Source organism: Halichoerus grypus, chromosome 8 (genome assembly GCF_964656455.1).
Source record: "Halichoerus grypus chromosome 8, mHalGry1.hap1.1, whole genome shotgun sequence".
Taxonomy (NCBI): Eukaryota; Metazoa; Chordata; class Mammalia; order Carnivora; family Phocidae; genus Halichoerus; species Halichoerus grypus.
The window spans coordinates 98,715,007-98,740,752 of NC_135719.1; positions in this window are offsets into that span (position 1 = coordinate 98,715,007).

The following is a 25,746-nucleotide window of genomic DNA, read 5'->3' on the forward strand; positions in this document are numbered from 1 at the left end:
CTCTGTTCTTAATAAGGTCTGCTCTCAGAAGAAACAGTTTATCCAGAATCTCACCTAATGTGTTTAATTAGAGTCCGACTAACCTAGGAAAATGGAAAGACCCAACTCTCACTGGCTCTAGCCTTTCATGTGAAGAAAAGAAATACCCAACCCCAGTCCACTTTGGCCATGCTGTGCCACCTAAGGAGGGAGGGACTGAGAAGCACTTGTGAAGTACATACTACAGAGGCACAGTCTCATTAACGGATGGGGACCTAATCATAGGACTGTAGAACACTTCTATGTACCAACATCTTACTACCACATTACTAAATGTTCCTTTTACGCAGTGCATCACACCCGGCTATCAAGAAAAAAATTCAAGACCTACTAAAAGGCTGAAAACAGTTGGAAGAGACAGAGCAAGCATCAGAACGAGGCTCAGATATGGCAGGAATATTGATATTATCAGATAGGAATTCAAAACAGCTATTACTAATATACTAAGTACTAGTACTAATGTACTAAGAACTCTAATATATAACATTATCTGTCTTCCATGAAAGAACATATAGGCAAAAACAGAGGCTGTAAATTCTAAGAGAAAGTCAAAAAGAAATACTAGAGATCAAAAGCACTATAACAAAAATGAAAAATGCCTTTGATGGACTTACTAGTAGGCTAATTGGACAGGCTAAAGAAAGAATCTTTGTACTTGGGGATATCTAAATATAAACTGTTAAAAGTGAAAAGCAAAGAGAAAAAAGACTAGGTGGGGGATTTAAGGGGGTGGGGGAGAAAAATCCAGAACAGTCTATCAAGAACAGTGGGATGGCCACAAAGGGTGTGACATAAGTCTAATGGCAATACCAGAGGAGAAGGAAGAGAGAAAAGAATAAAAGAAATACTTGAAGCAATAATGACTGAGAATTCCTTACACTAATGTGAGACACCAAACCATAGATCCAGGAAGCTCAAGAACACTAGCAGGATAAATGCCCCAGAAATCTAAAGAGGCCTATATCTATTTTTAAAAGTCTAATCTATTGATAACCAACCAAAACAGAAATCACCAAGCCAAGATGGGTTCACTGAGGATTCTACCCAACAAATAGGAAAGAAATTGTACCAATTATTTATAGTCTACTTAGGAAGGAAGTAGCCAGAAGGAATGTTTCCTAATTCATTCTGTGAGGTCAGCATTACCATAATACCAAAACCAGACAAAGACATTAGAAGAAAAGATACTACAGACCAGTGTGGTTCGTGAACACAGATGCAAAAATCTTCATCAAAAAATTCTCAAATAAAATCCAAACATGTATAAAGGAATTATTTACCATGATCCAATGGAATTTATACCACATATGCAAGGCTTCTTCAAAACTCCAAAACCAGTTATGGTAATGTATCACATCAACAGGTTAAAGAAAAATCACATGATCATAACAATAGATGCAAAAAAAAGCATTTGTCGGGGTGCCTGGGTGGCTCAGTCTGTTAAGCATCTGCCTTTGGCTCAGGTCATGAACCCGGGGTCCCGGGATCAAGCCTGGCTGAGCAGGGGTCCCTGCTCAGCCACGAGCCTGCTTCTACCTCTCCGTCTGCTGCTCCCCTGGTTTGTGCTCTCTCTTGTGTGCGCTCACTCTCTCTCTCTCAAATAAATTAATAAAAAAAATCCTAAAAAAATTTTAAAAAGGCATTTGTCAAATCCAACATCCATTCATGAGGAAAAACTCTCAGCAAACTAGGAATAGAGGGGAGGTTCTCCACCTTGATAAAGAACATCTACAATAAACCTACAGTTAACATAATACTTAAGGGTGAGAAACTTGAAGTTTTCCCACTAAAATCAAGAATAAAGCAAGGATGTCGTTTCTCACCCTTCTTTTTCAACATCATACTAGAAGTCTGACCTAATTCAATAAGAAAAGGAAATAAGAAGTATGCAGATTGGGAAGGAAGAAATAAGACTGTTGTTGTTCTCAGATTGCATAACTGTCTATGTAGGAAATCCAAAATAATCCACACACAGAAAATAAACCTCTTGGAACTAATAAGTCATTATAGTAAGGATGCATTATACAAGGTTGATATACGAAAGTCTAGACACCAGCAATGAACAAGTAGAATTTGAAATTAAAAACACGAAACCATTTACATGAGCAACCAAAAATGAAATAATTGGGTAAAAACCCAAACCTAATAAAATACATGCAAGATATATATTAAGCAAACTACAAAACTCTGGTGAAATAACTATGTAAAAAATGGAGATACTCCATGTTCATAGATAGGAAGACTCAATATTGTAATGTGTCAGATCTTTGTACTCTGATCTATAAATTCAGTGTCATACCAACAAAAATCCCAGCTAGTTATTTTGTGGATAGCAACTAACAGATTGTAAAATATATATGGAGAAGCAAAAGACCCAAAAAACAGCCATTTTGATATCATTACTTTTGCTGTAATGTTCAACGATTCATTAGTTATGTATAACACCTAGTGCTCATCACAACTAATGCTCTCCTTAATACCTATCACCCGGTTATCCCATTCCCCTAACCTCCTCCCTTCTGTAACCTTCAGTTTGGTTCTCGGAGTCCAGAGTCTCTCATGATTTGTCTCCCTCTCTGATTTCTTCCCATTCAGTTTTCCCTCCCTTCCCCTGTGGTCCTCCATGCTATTCCTTATGCTCCACATATAAATGAAACCATATGATAATTGTCTTTCTCTGCTTGACTTACTTCACATAGAATATTCACCTCCAGTTCTATCCATGTCGATGCAAATGGTGGGTATTCATCCTTTCTGATGGCTGAGTAATATTCCATTGTATATATGAATTACATCTTCTTTAGCCATTCATCTGTTGAAGGGCATCTCGACTCCTTTCACAGTTTGGCTATCGTGAACATTGCTGCTATGAACATTGGGGTGCATGTGCCCCTTCTTTTCACTATGTCTGTATCTTTGGGGTAAATATCTAGTAGTGCAATTGCTGGGTCGTAGGGTAGCTCTATTTTTAATGTCTTGAGGAACCTCCATACTGTTTTCCAGAGTAGCTGTACCAGCTTGCATTCCCACCAACAGTGTAAGAGGGTTCGCCTTTCTCCACATTCTCACCAACAGAAAGTTTTGCTATTCCATTCATGATGTCTCCAGAAGAGTTGTCACTTTTTTCAAATTCCTTTTGACTCTTCTAAGTTTTTAATTTAGATAAAATGTTTTTAGGTTGCTAAATCTACATAAAAATAATTACAACTTTTCGTTCATATTCATGGTGGTCAGTTCTCTCAGTACTAGCAAATAGCAGAATATTGATTTCTCTTGAGTAATAGGAAGACAAAAACCATTTGAGAGTCTTACATATCTGTATTTTGTGAGTCAAAGGAAGGAACTTGGCACACAATTACAAGTCTGCTGAACTGCTGAAATATCTGGAGCAGGGGTGGTGGGAATGGTTCTCTATTCCAGATCCCTCCAATTACAAGAAGCGATTTTCTACAATTTGTAATGACTAGGAGAAATTCACCTTGTACTGCAAACACCTGGACATTTTCAATATCTGAAAAATGTGGAAGCTGTACCAACACTCACTAACAAAAACAATGGGTGCATCATTGCTCATTTTAAGTGAGAAAATATATGTAAATCTATTAGAACTATATCTGACATTCAACAAATGTTAGCTATTATTTGTTATTAAGAGAATACATAGACTCTTATTAGTCAGGCTTCCTCTGGGAGTTGGATAACCATCTGTCTTCCACACAGATGATCAGAAGTTCATTTCATCCAGAAGACTTCAGAATTTATATGTTCATTTCATCCAGAAGACACCCACCAGGCAGAACCAGCATATTCTTTATTGGTTTATTATTCTAGACAAGGAATAGTTAAGGGAAGGGCATGTAAAAATCTATGCCACCTTCTTCCTAGAATTTTCCTTCCTTTTTAAGAATTTTTAAGTTGAATATTGCATACATACAGGAAGATGTGCCCATCATAAGCTTATATGTTGAAGAATTCTTACAAGGTCAAAACTCTTACATAATACTACTAAACACAAGAAATAGAGCATTACCATTACCACAGGAGTCTCCTTCAATCCTCCTACTCAATACACCTCCCCCAAAATTACCATTATTCTCACCTCGTTGTGTGTGTGTTTTTTTTTATTTTGTTTTTAATTCTATATGAATGAAATCAGTGTGATTTTTTTCTGGATTTTTGTTGTAGTTGTTAACATTATATCATTGATATTCTTTATGTACATTGTTTTGTTTATCCAGATAGCATTCATTTTTATTTTTGCGCAATAGTACCTTTTTAATGAATATGTCACAAATGTATTGTCCATGTTCATGTCAAATTACTTCCAGTGTGAATCACTACAGATTATATTGCTATGAATACACTTGTCTTCTTTGGTGCAAATTTATATGTATTTTTGTTGGTTATATTTTTTGTTTGGTGGTAGGGCATGCTTATATTCAACCTAGTAGATTTCGTTAGTTTGCAAAGTACCAGTTTCTCTTCCCCCACCCCTCAACAATATTCAAGGACTATCATTGTTTCACATCCTTATCAAACTTTAGTAAGTTTATTATTTTTCATGAGATTTATTCCAGTGGATATATAGTTACCTCACATTGTTGTTGAAGTTTAGAACATGCTATCCCAAAATATGCCACTCTGGCACATTAACTATTTTGATAAAGGCACTTGAAAAACAGCAGATGCAAGAAGTACACTCTGGCCCTGTTGCTTTTTCTTAAAAGTAGGAGATGAAATTCCTCCATGTGGAAGGTGTCCTCCCTATACCAGAAGGAAAGTAAATTCTTGTCATTGACTGGGAAGGTGACATGGAGAGAATTCTGTACAAACCTTGTTAAAATAATTCTTATTTTCCCTTAGCCTCCTCACATAGTTTAGTTACTTTTCCATAATTGTCTCTCTTTATTCAACCTGGTATAAAAGCATTTAGGTTTTGCCATTTCTTTGGGTCTTCATTCCCTACTAAGACTCTCATTTCACATAGAACTTATATTAAATAAATTTCTATGCCTTTTCTCCTGTTGATCTGTCTTATTTTAATAATCAGGACCAAGAAAAATCCCTAACAGGGTAGAGATAAAATTTTGGCTCCCTATATTGTTTCAATACGTCTCCCCAGTCATTAAGGAAGGTGAGTCATCTTTTCAGTTTTACCAGCCAATTGCATATGCTTTTGTGTCCATTTTGAGTTGACTTTTTTTTTTTTCATTTATTTTAGGAGTTATTTATATTGTTAATGGGTAAGGAGAAAAGGTGCTCCAATAAGATTCTAAAATTAAATCTGACTTACCATTGTCTGACAAGCACAGTGCCATTCATGTGTGAGTTCAGGGGGCTTCTCCAAGCAGCAATTTGGAAAGGCTAGGGCAAAAAAAGCATATATCCCAAATGAGGCAAGATTATAAATGCAAGTCTCTGCTCACAAGGTGGACTGTAAATTCTTTGTGATTGATTGGATATGTTCAGTTTTCGTATCACAGATGCTGGGAAATCTGGTTTCAAAATAAGTCTGATGTAAGTTACTTAAGAGCTAGCAGGCCTAAGTTTCCTTAGGGAGGTGTGCATTGCTGAAGCGTAACAGAATTTTATTATCAATATATTTTGGATACAAGAACTTTGCCAGTTATATGTATTGCTATTATATCACCATTCTGATATGCCTTTACACACAGTTAAATAGGTTTTTTGTTTTGTTTTGTTTTGTTTTAATTAACAAAACTCTCTAACTTTAATGTAGCCCACATTTATAACAGCCTTTTTCTGATGATCAGGGCTTTCTTGGGCTTTTTGTTTGTTTTTGGTACTGATCAAGAAAAATTCTCCCTTAACCCAAAGTTAAGAACATTTTATATGTTTTATTTTCTCATTAGATTGGCAGTTTACCTAGAGTTGAATTTTATGTAAAGGGTGAGATAAAATAAGGTTACACTTTGTCCATTTCGACATCTCCTGGACCTAGCACCTTTTGTTGAAAAATTCCTCAGTGTTCTGCAATGTCAAAAATCAAGTATCCTTTCATTGATGGTCTTTCTATAAAGTTTTTAATTCTATTTTTCCTCTTTATTTTTGCTTCAAAATCAAACTCTTTTCCACATGTTAGCTTTATAATTCCTTATGATACAATTATGAAGATCCTAATGTATTAGCAGACTTTATAAAGGACTGTAAATGTGTTAGAGAGTATTAAAATCCCTAAATTAGCATAATGCTACCCAAATTCCAAAGTATTTTAACAGACATCATTTTATTTTTATTTTACTTGTCACAGTAGCATTCTGATATAGTCTGACCTGCATCTCTATCCATTGTTCACAATAATTATGAACCTATCACCACTAATAATGGTCAGCCAGCAGGTTTTCCCCTGATCTTTGAGTTCGTTAGTTGTAAACCAGAAGTACGATCTATAGGAAGGAAAAGTTCTTTTACATAAAAATACCCAGCAAGCCAGAGAATTTATAAATTTGTGTATCATTTATCTAATTTTGTTTTTGACTTTTAGTTTCATTTTATTTGTTTTGCATAAATTTCTTCTGCCTTACACAGTTACTCTCACACCTCACATGACAAAGCTTCTCTAGTTGGGGATTATGTGGGGAAGTTAAAGTATATACACAGGTGGTTTTCTGATATTAGAAATACCTATATTCAAATCTCAGCTCTATAATCAGTAGATATGTAACACTGAGCAAACTGAAACTACATTTATAAAACTGGAATAAAATACCATGGTTATCTCTGAATTACCAGAAACAAAGATGCTTTCTTCATATGATAAAGATTGAGTTATTATAGAATTGTCATTAAAGAGCCATGACATAGTTTTTGTTAAATTTCTCTAAGGGTCACTTAAGATGTTACCTTTTCAAGAGCAGACTACAATAAAGCTTGGAAAATATTTAAAGAGTACCCAAAATCTCAAGAGATGCACTTTCAAGCACAACCTGAAATGAACTTGATTTCATTAATTTATTCCCAGCTAACAAAATTGAGGCATGGAAATTCTTAGGTATTCAGAATGATTTATTTGTTTTAACTTCATTAATTTATAGGCAGATTTTTGCAATCTTCCTGTGGATAAATTAAGCACCATTTAACACGAACCCTGGGAAAATAAGTATGGGCTCTGATCTTTTTTCCCAAAGCAACAAATTCTTATTCTGCTATGTGGATAAATGACTCTTAGCACGTATACCCTTGAAAAGGAAAGCTTGTGGTACTTAGGTTAACTCTTATCCTGGACCATAGGTGCATATGGCTCCATCTCTCCAGTCTTAGGAGGGCTTTAGCAACAAGTTTAGGACTCAGAATATTATGTTAATAAAGCATATTTAATGCCAGTACAGCAATCCTATTCTGAGACAAGGCACAGACATTTGAGTAACTGTCCATGTTGCTCAAACTGCATTATCTCTGTCTTTCAAAGTTGTACACATTTTTCACTAATGTTCATGGTTTTTTCCCAGAGAATATGGGTCAGAGGAATAGTTCTTCTCCTTGTATTATTTGCTTTCAAGAATTCAGGGGAAGAGGGGCAGATCTAAGTATGTTTAGCTCAACTATTTTATATCACTCAGATCAGTTTAACAAATAAAAAACATTCTTCTATCTGGGTCATCTTGACTAGCATAAAATTATTTTTAATTCATGATACATATTGAGCCAAAATATACTTGCTGTTAGAATGCTAAACATTAAAATGACCTTGACTCTTCTCTTACTAAGGAAACCATCTGTAGAGGAAAATTGCCATATGCAGACTGAAACTTCAACACCTTTTCCTTCCCCAAATACAAATTTAGATAATCACAAATAAGCCTTACAGAAAAATATTTTATACTCTCAAAGTTCCTTAAAAACACCATTCACTTGAGGCATCTTTAAGTTACTTACTTCTATGTGCCAGCCTAAATATTTCCCACAGAGCATTCAGCCATTTTGTTTTATTTCAAATTTTATACATCATATTATATTGAATATAAAGAACAAAAGTATTCCCAAATAACAAAATAGTTACAATCCATTTGTACACTAGCTCAATTAACTTTGGTTAGGAGTATCTCCCCAATGTGGAAGACTATAACTTTTATTTATTTTTTTAGAAGATTTTATTTATTTATTTGACAGAGACACAGCGAGAGAGGGAACACAAACAGGAGGAGTGGGAGAGGGAGAAGCAGGATTCCCGCGGAGCAGGAGCCTTATACGGTCTCGATCCCAGGACCCCGAGATCATGACCTGAGCTGAAGGCAGACACTTAACGACAGAGCCACCCAGGCGCCCCGACAATAACTTCTAAATGAACAAAATTTGTTACTTTGAGTTTAACATAGCCATGAAAATATTGCTATCAAATTCTAGAGCCCCTGCCTTCTTTCCTCATAATCCCCTTGATTTGTACTGTGAGATTCTTCTTGTGTAGAATTCTGGCAAATGGCTCAAAGGCATTCAAATAGATGTCAGACTTACGGTTTCCTGCCGACTATTGTTGAGAACAATAGTTTTTGCAATGTAAGATCATATATAGGTATGATATATGGGTATAGTTGCAAAAATGTGGATAAATCTTTTCTTTTTTATACTTAAACAAAGGGGGAAGCAAATCTCCTAGTTTTAAGTAACATTTTAAAAAGTCATTCATACTCTAACATATACCTCTTGTTAAAATATTGAAAATGTAAGGGAATTTTGAAGAAAAACAATGAAATAGGTCTAAAATATAAGTTACTTTTTTTTCTCAGAGCAAGGGATTTGAAGTGATTTAAAGAATTGTCAGGTGTCATTGGGTCTTAAAATTCAGCTAATCGTAAGGATTTATGCTGCAATAGTTAGTATGATTACTTTGAGACTAAATTTTCACAGTGACTTAATAGAAGCTGTACCAGTTAGGATCCAGTGAGCTTTTTTGAAGATATCCTTCATCATACTGAGGAATTTGTCTGCTGTTCTTAGTTTAGTGAAACTTACTAGGAATGGCTGTTGGAATTTGTGCAATACTTTTTCTGCAACAATAGGGATGATCATACATTTCTACTTTTTCAGTCTGTTAATATGGTGAGTTACTTTTATTGATTTCAAAATGTTAAATCAGCCTTGCATTTTTTTTTTAAGAATGCAACTTTCTTTTTTAATTTAAATTCAATTAAACCCTGTTGGTTGTATTTTATGCACTTATACATTATTGGATTCAATTTGTTGAAATTTGTTGAGAATTTTTCATCTAGACTTGAGGCCTATCAGTTTTCTTTTCATAAAATTACATTTAGTTGGGTTATTTCCATTTGCACCTACTTTCAATGCATATATTAATATGTTTTGTTTTAGATATGCCCTCTCAGTAATTGCTTTCCTGTTTGTTTCATCTGTTTTATTTTTATTTTCCTCTTCTGGATTGAGCTCATTGTATTATTTTATTTTAAATCTTTATTGGCTTCTTGTCTATACCTGTTTGTTGTGTTATTGATTGTCATAAGGTTTATGTGATACGTTCTTAATACCAGATATTTAAAAAAAATGTTCTGGTGCTTTGCATATATTCTAAGCACCTTGTTGCTACCCTTCATTTTACTGTTAAATAGTAGTTTTCTTGGTTCTTATTTCAGAACAATGGTAGACTCATAAGATAAATTGGATAGTATTCATGTCTCTTCAGTTTTTTAGAAAAAAAATATATACCGCATCGGTAGAATCTCCCCCGTAAACTGATCTGGATCTGAAGATTTCTTTGTGGGGAGAATTTTAACTACAAATTTAATTACTTTAATAAATATAAGAACATATATTTTTTTTTATTCTTGAGTGAGTTTTGGTAGCTTATGTCTTTCAAAGAATTTATCCATTTCATCCATGTTGTTCAACTTTTTGACATTACGTTATTTGTAATATTAACATTATCACTTAATATCTGTATTTAATATCTGTAGATATTCTCAGTCTATTGAGACTTTTTATAATGGTATATATTCATATATTTATTATGGTGTATATATTATGCATATATTTTATTATGGTATATATTCAGTATATATTCTGTCTTGATAAAGGCTCATATGCACTTGCCATCTGACCTAATATATATTCTTTTTATAATGTATGTTCAAGAAATGTAAATTGCATTAATTTGGTTGATAATGTTCAAATCTTCTGTATCCTTAAAGATTTTCTATCTGTCCTACCAATTATTGAGAAAAAGGAATTTAATTCTGTAACCATAATTGTAGATTATGGATTTGTCTATTTTTTTAATATTCCTACCAGTTTTTGTTTAATGTGATTTGAAGCTCTGATATTAGATGCATAAACACATAGGGTTGTTATGCCTTACTAATAATTGACACCTTAATCACTATAATGACCCTCTTTTCCCTGTTAATAGTCTTTGTCTGAAATCTACTTTGATATGAGTTCAGCTAATCCAGCTTTCTTTTGGTTAGTACTGGCATGATCTATCCTTTTTCCTTCTTTGAATTAGAATGTATTTGTGCTTTTATATTAAATTTAGGTTTCTTATATATATAATACAGTTGGATTTTGCATTTTTATCTATTTTGACAATGTCTGTCCTTTGAGTTCCTTAAGACATTTTAAATTCATGGGATTTTTTTATACATGTAGATTTGATGGGCTGAGCTCCCTCTTGTATCATGAAGATAAAGGCCACACTTCAGTGTGAAGGAGAAAGCTAGAAGCAGTGTGGAACAAAGACACAGCTTAGCTGCCATATCTGCCCTGGACATCTATGTGAGTGTGAATTTTTTGTTTGTTTGTTTTACTTCCTTATGCCATGTACCTGTTACAGCTGAGTATATATATTCATATTTTATTCATATAAAATTAAATATATACTTATACTCATATATATATATATATATATATATATATATATATATATATATATATATTTAAATAACTATAGCATTACTCCTAGACTCTGGAGCTGAGGCAAATTTCTCTATTTTATATCTTAGTATTTTAGTCAAAATTAAGTTGGAAAGAGTAAGACAGAGCTATGATAAATTATCAGAAATACAATATAAAAATAGGAAGTAGATATTATAGACCTTTTCCTGTAAGTTAGCTACTGGAAGCAATTTATTCAAACAGATACAATGACATTATGTATGCTACTTAAGGAATTGTATGTTGTTTTTATATAAGTATACAATGGATATTGCCTATAAGAAGTATATTGACATCAATAATCTTGTACTAAATTTAAGATTAGAAATAAAATTTATAAATATTTTTCTATAAAAGGTAATTTTCATGTATTTTTGAGGGGACACATTTTCATATCTAGGTCTTACATTTTATATAATATTGCCATTTGAATGAATATGACTTTCAATTTAATTATAGAACAACATAATATTACTTTGTAGTTTTAGCAATATCCAAATAATATATTACTTATGTGATGCTGGAATAAGACATTTCTGATTTTAAATAAATAAGTAATTTTAGGACTTAACTTTTTTTCCCTCTTCCTTTTTGGCTACATTATTTTCTAAAATCATGGTAACTCAAAACACTACTTACATCTTCAAATATGTTTTTGAAATACTTGAGGGAACATTCAATAGATACTAACTAAAAATGCCAAAATACATAGCAAATAAGCTTTACTATCTTTCCAAGATAGACTACCCCCAAAACATGCATATCACACATACACACAAAATAACATCTCTGGTATATTGGACAAATTTTGTCCATCTTTGACTATAAATTTGTATTCTGTATATTGTATTATTAGCAGTGGCACTGAACATTAAAAATATATTTGAACTCTATTTTATTACAGTATATGTGTTACAGTATGTGTGTTAATCTACTTGATTGTAAATTAACATAATATTAAGTTCAAAGTGTTATTTAAGTATTTGCCATGTGTTTCATGAAGTCAGCTTTCTGAACACATGCATGCCAAAGGAAGTATTATTTAGGCATTTAGCAAATTGGTAAAGATGTGGAAAACTAAAAATTCAGTTAATTTCAATAGCACAAACTTCTTTAATTCAGTTAATTTCAATAATAGCAGTATTTCCAACACTGATTTGAACATATAAATTAGATGCAGTTTATATAACTTAAAATAAAATACAAACTTGAAGAATGAGCTTTGAAATACAAAACTGTACCATCTGCATTCCCTGACATTATTATATGACCTTAACATTCCAGCCATCTAGGATGTATTTTCATGAGATTAAATACCAATGGTAAAAAAGAGGACAGAATTCTGAGTTCACATAGTCTAATGTTGAAATAGATAAAGCATTATTCTTATTTTTTTTTTAGCACAACACATAGCTTTGATGAAATCAAGTATTCCTTGTGCTTGCTTGGAAATTATTTAAGTAGTTTCTTTATTCTCTGTTGGCATGCTTTATTTTTACCTTACATTTCTTTTTTTACCTACACACTTAGATTTCCAACATCTTTTCTTACAGATATAAACCAAAACATGTTAAATATATCCCTCAGAAATCTAAAGGTATTTTTGCTTCTCTTTCTTTGCAATGACCTCTCTTATAGGTAGATAAATAATTACTGACTTCACTATTTTAGTTTTGACAGCCAAAGTATAAATCCTTCTGAGAATATTTGCTTTAAGAGGGAACAAGATCTTCTGTTCTTAGAATAGCCTGTTGGTAAGATTCATGTTGTAAGTCTCTTTGTGACCTTTTTATAGTTGATCACATCTTTCAAGTTACCTATTCTTTTGAAGGTTTGCTTTTCTGAAATATTCTCTGTTTTCTGAGACATAATTCATTACTTGACACCTCAGGTGAAGTTGAAATTATGTAACTAACTGCACTGGAAAACTTAGTTTTTCTGCTACCTTTCACCACCATCTGCATGGTTACTTTTTCTGTGGCATTACTTTATGTAAAGTTTACATAGGAAAATTCAAACTTGTGTGCTATCATTCATTTTTTAAAAACATGTTGTGTTTGCTTTTGTTCTTAGATATCTCAGTTTTTCTGAAAATAGCACATGAAAAAATCACTGTCTTTTAACTCTCCTTACATCTTAACTACAATATGAGTCGTTGCCTTGGCATTTTTTTGGAATCCAATCTGTATTTATTACACTATAATATGAATTTTACTTGGAAATGTTGTGTTAATTCAGTTAGTGATGATTTATTATTGCCTTGGTTTAGTCATTCATGTTTCCCTACCATTTATAATGTTAAGTACGTTATCATTGGCACTGAAGTGTGTTTAACTTTGGTCTCTACTCTCACAACCCCTTTCCTTTTCACTATTATTGTAAGAATAACCTTTATTGTTATAAGTCTTTTTAATGGACATCATATTCTTAGTTATAAACTTAAATGTATTTAAAACTTAAATGCATTTATATAACTCTGTCATGTTCAAAACTGATCAGTGAGATGTCTTTACTTCCATATTCAGTGAGTGTTTGTTAAAGATAGATATTTAATGAAGCTACTTGGGAAGTTACATTGACTTGCTTATATGTTTTTTTCACACTCTTATTAGGATATTAATGAATGAAACTACTTTTTATTTCAAATACATATATTGAGAACTGTGATTGGCAATAGGGAAACATCGTTACCTTAACATAACTGATAGTCTCTTCTGCTCTGAAGACACCTCAATCTCTCTGAATTTGCAATAAAATGTTGCTGCAGAAAGCCTTACATCTCTATATTAGCATTGGCCCTTTAGCCTCATTTCTCCCTTCTAAACCACATGTCACTTGGTATAACTTATATTTTAACATTTATTTTGAACTTTTACTTGGTGTAACTTATATTTTACCCGCTGGTAAATGGAGAGACTAGATGGCAGACACTCTTTTACCATTACTTCTCACCATTAGAAAATATAATATTCAATGTCGACAAACATTCTAAAGCACTTAGGAATAAATTTAAGAACCATTTTATAATGTTATTTTGGAAAAATGCATTACATAAAAGAAGATATATATATATATATAATTGGAATAACATATTAGAGCATTAAAACTTAATATCACAAAGAGGTAAATTCTCCATATATACATTTTAAATAATAATCATCAAAATGCACAATTTTTAATATAATTTGGAAATAAGACTCATATAAAAGTATAAAAATTAAAGAATAACTAAGACAGTGTTTTACAAAAAAAAATAAGGAGGAAGAATTGCCATAGCAACATTATGGCAAAGCATAGCAAACAAAACATTGTATTTTTACTCAGGGGTACAAATGAATTTATGGTCAGAACAAAGAATCCAGAAACTGATGCGTGATGATAAGGATATTTATTATATTATAGAGATGATATTACAAATCAGTATGTAAAGCTCTACTATCCCAAATAAAACAAAAACAAAACATTTTTTAAAACTAAGAATGACTAGTCTTCCATAATAAAAATAACAACATTAGATACTATGAAAGATACAAAATGAAATCCCACCTGAATTAAAAACCTAAGTGTAAAAACATTTTTTATGTGTTTTCATTTTATTTAGGAATATTGATTCATTAAAGAAGATACCAAAATATAAAAGAAAAGATTGATTAAATGTAACAGTTAATACAAAAGACACAGTATACATATTTATGGGGCACCTGGGTGGCTCAGTTGGTTGAGAGTCAGTCTCTTGATTTCAGCTCAGGTCATGATCTCAGGGTTGTGAGGTAGAGCTGTGGCATGGAACCTGCTTAAGATTCTCACTCTCCCTGGGGCACTGGGTGGCTCAGTTGATTGAATTCAGCTCAGATCATGATCTCTGCATCCTGAGATTAAGCCCAACATGGAGCCCATGTCCAGCTCTGCCCTCAGCAGGGAGTCTGCTTGAGGATTCTGTCTCTCCTTCTGCCCCTCCCCTCACTAGTGTGTGCTCACCCTCTCTCCCTCCCTCTCTTTCGTAAATAAATCTTAAAAAAAAAAAGATTCTCTCTCTCCCTCTTCCTTTGCCCTTCCCCTGCTAAAAAAGACTACATACATATTTAAAAGACAAAAGACAGGGGTGGCTCATTCGGTTGGGTGGCTGCCTTCAGCTCGGGTCGTGGTCCCAGGGTCCTGGGATGGAGCCCCGCATCGGGCTCCCTGCTCGGCGGGGAGCCTGCTTCTCCCTCTCCCTCTGTCTGCCGCTCTGCCTACTTGTGCTCTCTCTCTATCTCTGTTAAATAAATAAATAAAAAATCTTTAAAAGACAAAAGGCATATTGATGGAAGAGATATACAATATACGCATACCTATTTGTTACGCTAGAGAGACCTTTTCCAGTTTTAGCAGTAAGTGCCAAATGTTCCCACATTTCAAACTGAAAATCTAGACTATGATAAGAATAAGGCCAAGAACTGTTTTTCTCCCCACCCCCCATGGTTCATTGCTTAACCCAGATTATATGAGGATCCATACTTTTCTGAAGATATTGTCCTAGTTCCCATAGTAGAGGAGCAGAGGTGGTTCGAGTCTAGGGAGAGATCACTGGAGAGTGTAAAAATTTTCTCCTATAGACTTTGAGAAAAGCAATATACTGGAAATCTGGCTTATACCTGAAGGAAAAAAAAAAAAAGGAAGAAGGATATTCAGCTGAATTACCCTACTACCACAGAACAACCTGGAAGTTTAGGAGAGTGCATACAAATGGATGGTGGATGAGAAATATTTCCAGAAGACCGAGAGTATGGCAATATGCTTTGGAGAACCCAGAACAAAGTGGAATTCATAAGTGGTCAGCAAGAGTCAGACAATTCCAGCTCAGAAAACCTTAGCAATGGGAAGAAATCTATGAAAAACTCACTAAGTACACCAAAAGAGAGAGAGTCATTTTTAGACACCTGCAAAGGATTAAAGAGCCAAATACAATTCATACTGGTGCCAGCAGAGAAAGACACTTCCATTTTTTTATGTTTCTCTTTCCTCACTTCAACATTAAAGTTGCTAGAAGTAGCCTAGTGAGTAGTAAAAGTGCTAACTAGTCCAAGACATAGGAAAAAAAACAAAAGGTGTATAGCCTGGACTAGGTTCAAGCTGAAAGAGAGGAAATCTAAATAATTTAGAGTTTTTAATATTTTATGAGAGTACACATATTAATAAATAGCCTGAGACTGTTTAGGAGAGCTAAGTGAACAGAGACTTTACTATTCATTTATTTTATCATCAGAAAAATGCATGAAGTAATGGGGCGCATTTTAGATTTGATTGAAGGAGGATAGAAATATAAGACCTTATGTAGATGATTTGAATGGTTAGCGTGGGTAGAATATGGTAGAGAATAATGTAAATACCACTTTTTCAGTTTATTGGTTCAGGTATATTATTCAGGTACCAAAGATTATTATTCAGATGAGGTAAATAACATACTCATTAATGGTAACAAAGCAAATAATATAATAGAATTAAACAAGTGAATAACAATATGCTAATGAAATTCACTGAACCAGAAGGAAACGGACTTTAACATACACAAATATTGTCAAAAGAAGTAAGCGTGGTGGGGGCACGTTACCTCTTTTGTTCATAGCTACTATAATTTCAGACTCATAACAAATACTAAAATATGTTGAACCATAAAAAATTTCTAGAAGACAATATTTTTATATAGTATTTTTATATAGTTTTTTATATTTTTATATGGTTTTATTTTTATATTTTTATATAGTTTTAACATGCAAATAGATTTTCCTTTTATACATGGATTTCAGAAATGTCATCAAGAAGGTTTCAAAAGCATTGATTCAGCAGAATTTTATTCAGCACCTACTATGCTCAAGGAACTGTGTGCTAAGTAATTGAATAAATAGTGAATAAAAAGACATCCTTTCTATACTCATGGGAAGAATAGCCTGTTAAAAAAGAGAACAGTTGATCAAAAAAAATCATACAAGGAGACAGCTGTAAAAGACATGGTCTATGTAGGATGATACTTGGAACAATGTGGCCAATAATGAGATTTAAAATAAATAAGAAATTCAGGGATGGATTTCTTTATAAAATAATGCTTGAGCTGATAGGAAGGAGGGATGTAGGAGAATGCGGAAAAGCAAAAGAGCTTGTACAAAGGTGAGAAGAAAGGAAGATGTGAGTTAAGAATGAGGTAATTGAGAGCAGTGTGCAGAATTTAGGAAGAGGCCTGACATGAAATGAAAAATTTAGGTAGTGGCTTAACATGGAGGCTTTTCCAGGCTATGTTAATGAGTGTTAACTTTATGCTACGTGCAGCAGGATGATGATGAAGGAGTTAAAGTTTGATTTGGATAATAATTTTATAAAAGATCACTCTGGTTATTGCATGAATAATATATGATGTCTTTAGGTGGGGTGATTTTACATTATCTCTAATAGACTTCTTGGGCAGTCTATCTCTGATAGACTTTTGATGGTGACTAGGGAAGAGATTAGTAAATTTGCACAACTTTGAGAATACTGCAAAGAAATGAGGAAAGAAGGTAGTAAACTTTTAGTAAAAAAAGGTAATCAGACTCTGCCCCTTTTGTAGCAGCTGGGGTTTATTGCCAAAGCAAACAAAAACACAAGATATCAGAGGCCCTCAAGCTGTGGAAAGGCAGAATTTGTACTACTGACCTAAGACTAACAATAGAATCTAGATGTAGAATGAGAAACTGGCTTAAACATAGCAGGTGATTAAAACTGGCAGCCTGTCCACATTCAGAGGAAAGATCCAGATTGGCAGTTAACCCTGAGTCACTGTAGTTAAACTGTAGCCTTCAGGGCAGATCCTTGATCAAAAAGGGAATCCTCATAGAGGAGAAGAAAGAAATACCTAATTGTGTAGGACATAGTTTCAACTTAGATACTGTGTAAGACAGCCCCTGCATAAATAGCAGTATAAAGTTTCTTTTTTGTTTGCTTTTGAAGATTTATTTATCTATTTGAGAGAGGGAGAGAGAGGAGAGAGAGCAAGCGTGAGCTAGTGGAGGGAGGAACAGAGGGAAAGAATCTTCAAGCAAACTCTCTGCTCGTCTGGGAGCCCAATGCAGGGCCCCATCCCACCACCATGAGATCTTGACCTGAGCCAAAGTCAAGAGGCCTGATGCTTAAAGGACTGAGCCACCCAGGTGCCCTTGTTTGTTTTTACTTATGAACTATTGAAACCCTTTTAAATTTTCTTTGCCTGTTTTGAAACAGGACTGATAAATTTAGATTAGGTTGGCATAATTTAAGATTATTGGGTCAGGACTCTTAACAATGGAGAAGAGGAAACTCAAGTCAAAAATACTGTGCTTTTACTAATTTATTCATTTGATGATGTGAGTTATTAAATGAAAAAAATATGTATATAAGAAACCTTTCAGTAATTAACTCCATGGTGATAGAGCTGATATGTTTTCATGGTGATTAGGTCAGTGTTATTTAATTTTAGTGCTTTTAATTTTGTTTTTACATACCTATGGCTTCTTTTTTTTAGCTTCTAAAATTTTTACAATAAATGTGTCTTGCTGTCTTTTGTTAAATTATAATCATTGATTATAACTGCTTATGTTGCTTGAAGCTAATCTCCTTCTCTTGAGAGCAACCAGAAAACCTGGGGAAATAAGTAGAAACATCTGTCTGAAGGCACAGGAGAGCTACCAAGGCAGTGAGCTTTTCTAGAATGAGATAAAGAAGTGAACCAAGAGAGTTAAATCCAATAGTTAGATGTTTTTCTCCTTGAGGCAATTATGAATTCTAAAGTAAAAGTGTCAGTGTACATGCTAAGAGGCAAGCTAACTTACATGAACTAGAGAGGGAAAAATGGAGTTTACAGGACACCAAGGAGAGGGCCTGATAAATAACCAAGGCTCGAGGTGGGACCCTGCTGCTGTACCCTAGAAGTAAGGAAGGACAGGAAGGAACCAGACCTCAGAAGGAAGGAAGTCTTGCTTTAACTCAGTTCTGCCTCTAGCAAAATTATCTGCCCAGAGTAAGCAGATTACTTCTGGAGGAAGATAAAATTACCCAGAGCCTTCATTATTTTCAACAATATTTGATACTGTGTTTGCCATCTTTTAAAAATCAGTGAACTATAAAAATAGCTATGCATTAAAAAAGAATTGTCCAAAAAACTATGAAAGACACAATATGAAGAGACCCATTAAAGATCCAGATTAAGGGGCACCTGGGTGACCCGGTCCGTTAAGTATCTGCCTTCGGTTCAGGTCATGATATCAGGGTCCTGGGATCTAGCTCCATGTGGGGCTCCCTGCTCAGCAGGGAGTCTGCTTCTCCCTCTCACTCATCTGTGCTCTCTCTCTCAAATAAATAAAATCTTAAAAAAAAAAAAAGGATCCAGATTGAGAAATTGCCAATACAATATTTTTTTTTTTTTTAAGATTTTTTATTTATTTATTTGACACAGAGAGACACAGTGAGAGAGGGAACACAAGCAGAGGGAGTGGGAGAGGGAGAAGCAGGCCTCCCGCCAAGCAGGGAGCCCAATGCGGGGCTTGTTCCCAGGACCCCAGGATCACGACCAGAGCCGAAGGCAAACACCCAAGGACTGAGCCACCCAGGCGCCCCTGCCAATACAAAATTTAAAGTAATTTGAAATATATTCAAGAAATTAAATGTCAACCAGAGAAAGTCAATTATCATATGGTTTCACTTATTTGTGGAACATAAGGAATAGCATGGAGGACATTAGGAGAAGGAAGGGAAAAATGAGGGGGTGGAATTGGAGGGAGAGATGAACCATGAGAGACTATGGACTCTGAAAGACAAACAGGGTTTTAGAGGGGAGGGGGGAGAGGGGATTGGTTAGCCCAGTGATGGGTATTAAGGAGGGCACGTACTGCATGAGCACTGGGTGTTAATACGAAAACAATGGATCATGGATCACTACATCAAAAACTAATGATGTATTGTATGGTGACTAACATAACATAATAAAATTTAAAAAAAAAATTAAATGTCATAGTGAAAAAAATGACAGAAGTGGGGATTGTAGAATAAATTGAAGTTCTAGAATTGTAAAATACAATAACTGCACATATGAACTTAAATAATGTTTAATGGTTCATTAGAAATTGCTGAAGAATTAATAAGTTAACTAAAATATAGGTTTAAAAATGTGCAAACTGAAACATGGAGCAAAAATATGATGGAAAGTACTGAAAAGAATTCAAGAAAAAATCAAGAAATACATTAAAAAATTGAATATATGTTTAGTTGAAGTTGCAGAAAGAGCACAAAAAAATAAAGCTACATGTAAATTCAAAATAGGAAAATGACTAAAAACTAAAAACTTTGTTACAAAGCAGAATCTTAAAAAAAAAAAAAAAAACAGAAGAAAAGTCAAGATCACCTTTGAAGGAGCAATGAGATTGGAAGTTGACTTCTTAAGAGAATTTGAAATGACATCTGTAAAGAAAGACAATAACTAATATATATTTTTGTATGTAGCAAAAACATATTTTCCAAATGAGGTTTAAATTTTAAAAATCAGACACACACACACACACATCCTAAAAGAACTTATCTCTAGCGGACTGTCACTATATCACTAAAGAAAATCATGAAGAGAATATTTCAGTCAAAAGAAAAGTGATTCCAGATGCACAGAGATAGCTACATTAAAAAAAAATTATAACACTTTGAGGGAAAGAACTAAACACAACATTGCATTATAGCATAGGTCTATTTCAGAGATTTGGGGAAAAAAGAAAAGAGGACATCATAATATCAGGTGGACTATCAATATGTAACAAGCATCATAGACTAGTTCTTCCTTTGCAGTGTGGCATACATATAGCTAACTCAATCTTTATACCAATTTATTTACCCTAACAGGGATTTGTGTTTGTTACCAACTTTGCTATAAAACAAACATGAATATAGCTATTATTATTTATTCAGGTAGCGAGAATTCACACAAAATCACAAAAAAACCCAACCAGATTTTTAAAAATGGTTCTGTAGTAAAATGTCTGTTCCTTAAAGTAAAGGAGTTATTAATTATTATTAAAATAAATTGAGCTTCAAATGGTGTTTTATACATCATTTCCTAACAAAAATTCTGTTCAATCCACTTGAACCTTACTTTCTTATAAAAATTTTTACATTTGCCTACAATTCATTTTTCAGAAAGTTTGTTGTTTAAAGAAGTTCTATTCTGAACTTAACGTTTTCTACTTTAACACATGTTTTTAAAGATTTTATTTATTTATTTGTCAGAGAGAGAGAGCACAAGCAGGGGGTGCAGCAGGAAGAGGCAGCGGGAGAAGCAGGCTCCGAGCAGGGAGCATGATTCAGGACTCGATCCCAGGACTTTCGGATCATGACCTGAGCCGAAGGCAGTCGCTTAACCAACTGAGTCACCCAGGCGTCCCTTTAACACATTTTTTTTTACAATGTCATTTCACACTTGTTCATGGACACTTAGAATGGGCATATACTAAGATATAGTTGACATTTTGTCCCCTTTTTTTTTTTTTAAAGATTTTATTTATTTATTTGAGAGAGAGAGCATGAGAGGGGGGAGGGTCAGAGAGAGAAGCAGACTCCCTGCTGAGCAGGGAGCCCGACGTGGGACTTGATCCCGGGACTCCAGGATCATGACCTGAGCCGAAGGCAGTCGCTTAACCAACTGAGCCACCCAGGCGCCCTTTTGTCCCCTTTTTTATGCCAAAACTTCATCAGTTTTGTCAGTATTAGGTGGATTTCTAAATATAGTGCTCACTATTTCAGGAAAAGCACAAAAGAAAACCTCAATCAGCAGCTGCCCCTTGTCAATCATGTCCTAGTTGGAGATGGGGAGATAATATACATAAAGAAGTATTTTTATGCATAATTGGGCATTTGAAGTCAGCCAATACAAAAATATTGCATTTTAAATTTATAGAAAATGTGCATACGTGATAAAAAAAATTCAAACTCTACAGAAAGTAAAAAATAAAGTTATAAAAAGGAAATATCTTATCCCCCAACGCATCAGTAATGATACTATCCTATTTAATTTAGGACCAATGAAACCTGCAGTAGACAAAATAATGGCCTTCCAGGGACATCCATGCCCTAATTTCCAGAACCTGTGAATATCTTAGGTTACATGGAAAAGAGGTATTAGGTTGCAGACACAATTAGGGTACTCGTCAACTGACCTTGAGAAGATAGACTTATTTTTGAAATATTCTTAACATGATGAGATTATTTGGGTGTTCTCAATATAATCACAAGGGTCCTTACAAGTGAAAGAGGGAGGCAGAAGAGAGAACCAGAGGGATGGCAGCACAAGAAGTACTTGACCTACTTTTACTAGCTTTAAATATGAAGGGAAAAGGCTGCTACAAGCTAAAAGTGCAGGTGGTTTCTAAAAGTTGGAAAAAGCAAGGGAAATTACTCTCTCATAAAGACTTCACAAAGAATGCAGCACTACTAACACTTTTGTTTTAGCCCACTGAGACCGATTTAGAATCCTCACCTACACAACTATAAGGTAGTAAGCATGTGTTGTTTTAAGTCACTAATTTTTTTGGTAATTTTTGACAATTTGTTATAGCAGCAATAGGACAATAATCCAATGTTAACAAAAAGTATATTTTATTTACGCAAATCAGAACTCCATGGGAGCAGTGCAACTTAGGTGGAGTTCCCCGTAGTTGTACAGTATTCAGCTTGGGGAGCTACATGTGCTGATGGCCATGGTTCTGTACTTCTAGTTTTGCTTATGTGATAGAGATATTTCTGTATCAGTACATACAGAGCTTTCTTTCTCATTAATGATGTATGACATTCTGTTTTATGACAGTACCATAATCTGACTATACTTTAACCACAAATTAAAGCCATTGAGTTAGAAAGCCTATCATCTATATTCATAATTACTGGATGCATAATTTAATACATATTGAAGATATTTAAATTGTCACAGTATTAGTCGTTGCAAATAATACTCTCTACAATATATTGACTTATTTTTAAAAGTGTATCTGTAGGCTACATTCCTAAGGTACAGGATGCAGTCTTCATTTCATAGTCAAATGACGATGTGCCAGACATTGTAAAAATCATCCCTCAGGTGTGTTTTTTTTTTTAATTTAATCCCAAGAGTAGCCATGAAATCTAGGTATTTTTGTTTTCATTTTACACCAAAAGAAGCTAAAGCTAAAATATATTAAGTTTTTTTAACATGTCCTAAGAGTTTGAACAAAGTTAATTGCTCTTAAACACCGTGCCCTTTAATAATGTGGCACTTTTGCAACAAAGTTTTCAATTTTGAAAACTCAGTTAAATGTCAAAGCAAGTTGAACAAATAGTTTGATCAATAACTGGTTGTAACTTAGCTTGTTTAAAATATTTTCAGGTCGTTATTGGCAAATTTTAAAGAAAAGCAAAGGTCATTTAACACAGTGGTACAATAATTTTAATGTTATTTTTCTTAATGCAAAGAAAAAAAATGGCTTTCAATAGAAACAGCTATGGCTAGAAATATACTGTATGTTAAATATTTGTATGGTATATATTTTTTAAGTCAACGGATATTAAAGGGAAGAACATAAATTTCTTATGTGTATAATAGCAGTTTTTTCAGACTAAATTGTCTGGCAATTAGGTGCTGATAGCACTGCAAACTCTTTAAATAATTTCCGTTGTACTTTTTGTCCATGTCAATGCAAAAGGTGACTTTCATGTCTTGGCATAGATTTACATGATTCCATGTTTTAATTTTCCTACATTGGGGCCAAACACTAAACCATTCTCCTCAAAAACATTGAGATTTGTTTGTAATTGACATTTTATTTTTTTAACACAAATAGAGAAATGCATATATTAAAAATGTGGCTGTTATTGTTTTATTACGGATCAAATTTCAGTGACACAGTTATAGTTTCTGGTTTCTATTTATAGTTTCAAGTCAAAACGAGTTTTTCAGATTTAACTTTAATCTCAGTTGAAAATTTGGGATCCTGAGTGGCTTAGTTGGTTGCCTTCAGCTCAGGTCATGATCCCTGGGTCCTGGGATGGAGTCCTGCATCAGGCTACTTGCTCAGCAGGAAGCCTGCTTCTCCCTCTGCCTGCTGCTCCCCCTGCTTGTGCTCTCTCTCTCTCTCATTCTCTCTCTCTGTCAAATAAATAAATAAAATCTTCTAAAAAAATCTAGTTGAGGGGCGCCTGGGTAGCTCAGATGGTTAAGTGTCTGCCTCCGGCTCGGGTCATGATCCCATTGTCCTGGGATCGAGCCCCGCATCGGGCTCCTAGCTCAGCGGGGAGCCTGCTTCTCCCTCTCCCTCTGCCTCTCTCCCTGCTCATGCTCTCTCTCTCTCTCTCTCTCTCTGTATCTCTGTGTCTCAAATGAATAAATAAAATCTTTAAAAAAAAAAAAAATCTAGTTGAAAATTTGGCTCATAAACAATTTACATCTAAGTGAATCATGAACCATAAACATTAATGTTTACCTTCTTTATATGTAAAGCATATCAAATACATTGGAAACTCACAATAAGAAAGTTGGTAGTTACCTTGGTGGGAGATGGTGGAAGATGAAGGAATAGCAGAGGCTATAATTCTAAAGGATAAAGCAGGAACAAATATGAGTGTGGGATGAGGTAGAAAATAATTGGAAATGGGAACAAAAAGGAGGATGAACATCAGAAATAAAGGAGAGGAAGAAAAGAATTATAAAAACCAAACCTTTGTTCTTTTTTAGAAAAATGCTAATATCATTTTGCTATTCTTATTTTAAATTTATAGACCAAAAACACCTTATATTTAATATATTGGCTTTATGCAAACTTTCTAGTTACTTCTTTTTTTTAAAGATTTTTATTTATTTATTTATTTGACAGAGACATAGTGAGAGAGGGAACACAAGCAGGGGGAGTGGGAGAGGGAGAAGCAGGCTTCCCAGGAGCAGAGAGTCCAATGAGGGGCTCAATCCCAGGACCCTGGGACCATGACCTGAGCCAAAGGCAGACACCTAATGACTGAGCCACCCAGGCATCCCTCTAGTTACTTCTTACTTCCACTTCGGGGTTATATGCATGTGATCTCATTTAAGTATGTTCAGAAAAAAAGAAAAGAATTTCCTCCTTCCGCTTGGAGCAGATTTTTTCTTTCCTCTCCTCTCTCCCCTTCCCTCCCCTCCCCTTCCCTCTCCTCTCCTTTTCTTTTCTTCTTCCTTCCTTCTCTTTCTTTCTCTCTCTTTTTTTTTTTTTTTTTTTGGCTGTGCTGTAAGTTATAACGAGAGACCTAGTTTTATTCTATTTTATTTATTTCCTATCTTCCATTCCAGTCAGCTCAGGTTTGGCCTCTGGCTTATCTTCAAAACTCTCCATATATATATATTTTTAAAGATTTTATTTATTTGAGAGAGCAAGAGATACAGCAGGAGTTGTGGGGAGAGGCAGAGGGAGAGGTAGAAGCAGGCTCCCCACTGAGCAGGGAACCTGCTGTGGTACTCCATCCCAGAACCCAGGGATCTTGACCAGAGCTGAAGGTAGAGGTTCAATGGACTGAGCCACCAGGTGCTTCCCCAGAATTCTCCATATGTTTTACATACCATAGCCCCAGGACATAAAAAGTATATAGCTGCACAGAAAGAATGTTTTAAATATCTAAGAGATTCAAACCTGATTATGTTTAAATTAGTTATTAAAATACAGTTGTACTAGTAAGACATTTCAGTCTGAAAAATTCTCCCTCACTGGATTCACACTGTCAGTATATGTGTTAAGGTGAAAATGATTTTTTATGTGAGTAAATAGCCCTTTTGTTGTTTTCTGTTCT